At 36.4% G+C, this 1527-nt stretch overlaps 1 protein-coding gene across 1 annotated transcript in view; it reads right to left on the bottom strand.

Annotated features, from left to right (window-relative positions):
- The window catches only part of Vit (vitrin), a 184072-nt gene that overhangs the window by 10263 nt on the left and 172282 nt on the right, over positions 1-1527 (bottom strand). The window lies entirely within an intron of this gene.

The following is a 1527-nucleotide window of genomic DNA, read 5'->3' as shown; positions in this document are numbered from 1 at the left end:
AAACAAACAAACAAACAAACACCTCAGGACCAGATGGTTTTAGTGTAGAATTCTATCAGACTTTCAAAGAAGAATTAATACCAATACTCTTCAAACTATCCCACAAAATAGAAACACAAGAAACACTACCCAGTCATTCTATGAAGCCCCAATTACACTCATACCTAAATCAGACAAAGACCCAACAAAGAAAGAGAACTTAAGACCAATTTCCTTTATGAATATCAATGCAAAATATTAAAAATTCTCACAAACTGAATCCAAGAACACATGAAAACAATAATCCATCATGATAAAGTAGGATTCATCCCAGGGATGCAGGGATGGTTCAATATACAGAAATCCATCAACGTAATCCACTATATAGACAAACTGAAAGACAAAAAGAAACACGTGATCATCTCATCACATGCTGAGAAAGCATTTGATAAAATTCAACACACCTTCATGGTAAAAGCCTTAGAAAGGTCAGGAATTCAAGGCCCTTACCTAAACATAGCAAAACAATATACAGAAAACCAGTAGCCAATATCAAACTAAATGGAGAGAAATTTGAAGCAATCCTACTAAAATCAGGGACTAGACAAGGCTGCCCACTCTCTCCCTACCTATTCAAGTCCTTAAAGTTCTAATCAGAGCAATTAGACAACAAAAGGAGGTCAAAGGAATACAAGTTGGAAAGGAAGAAGTCAAAATATCACTATTTGCAGATTACATGATAGTATAATTAAGTGACCCCAAAAATTCCACCAGAGAACTCCTAAACTTAATAACTTCAGCAAAGTGGCCAGATATAAAATTAACTCAAACACATCAGTAGCCTTCCTCTACTCAAAGGGTAAACAGGCCAAGAAAGTAATTAAAGAAACAACACCCTTCATAATAGTCACAAATAATATAAAATACCTTGGTGTGACTCTAACCAAGCAAGTGAAAGATCTGTATGACAAGAATTACAAGTATACGAAGAAACAAATCAAAGAAGATCTCAGAAGATGGAAAGATCTCCCATGCTCATGGGTTGGGAGGATTAACATAGTAAAAATGACCATCTTGCTGAAAGCAATCTACAGATTCAATGCAATCCCCATCAAAATTCCAACTCAATTCTTCATGGAGTTTGAAANAGCAATTTACAAATTCATTTGGAATAACAAAAAACCCAGGATAGTGAAAACTATTCTCAACAATAAAAGAACTTCTGGGGGAATCACCACCCCTGACTTCAAGCTGTACTACAGAGCAATAGTGATAAAAACTGCATGGTATTTATTGGTACAGAGACAGTCAGGTAGATCAATGGAACAGAATTGAAGACCCAGAAAGGAACCCACACACCTACAGTTGCTTGATCTTTGACAAAGGAGCTAAAACCATCCAGTGGAAAAAGGATAGCAATTTTAACATTTGGTGCTGGTTCAACTGGCAATCAGCATGTAGAAGAATGTGAATCGATCCATTCTTATCTCCTTGTACAAAGCTCAAGTCCAAGTGGATCAAGGACCTCCACATAAAACCAGATGCACT

Source organism: Mus caroli, chromosome 17 (genome assembly GCF_900094665.2).
Source record: "Mus caroli chromosome 17, CAROLI_EIJ_v1.1, whole genome shotgun sequence".
Lineage (NCBI taxonomy): Eukaryota > Metazoa > Chordata > Mammalia > Rodentia > Muridae > Mus > Mus caroli.
The sequence above is the reverse complement of the archived record's forward strand: the minus strand, read 5'-3'. Positions and strand labels throughout refer to the sequence as shown.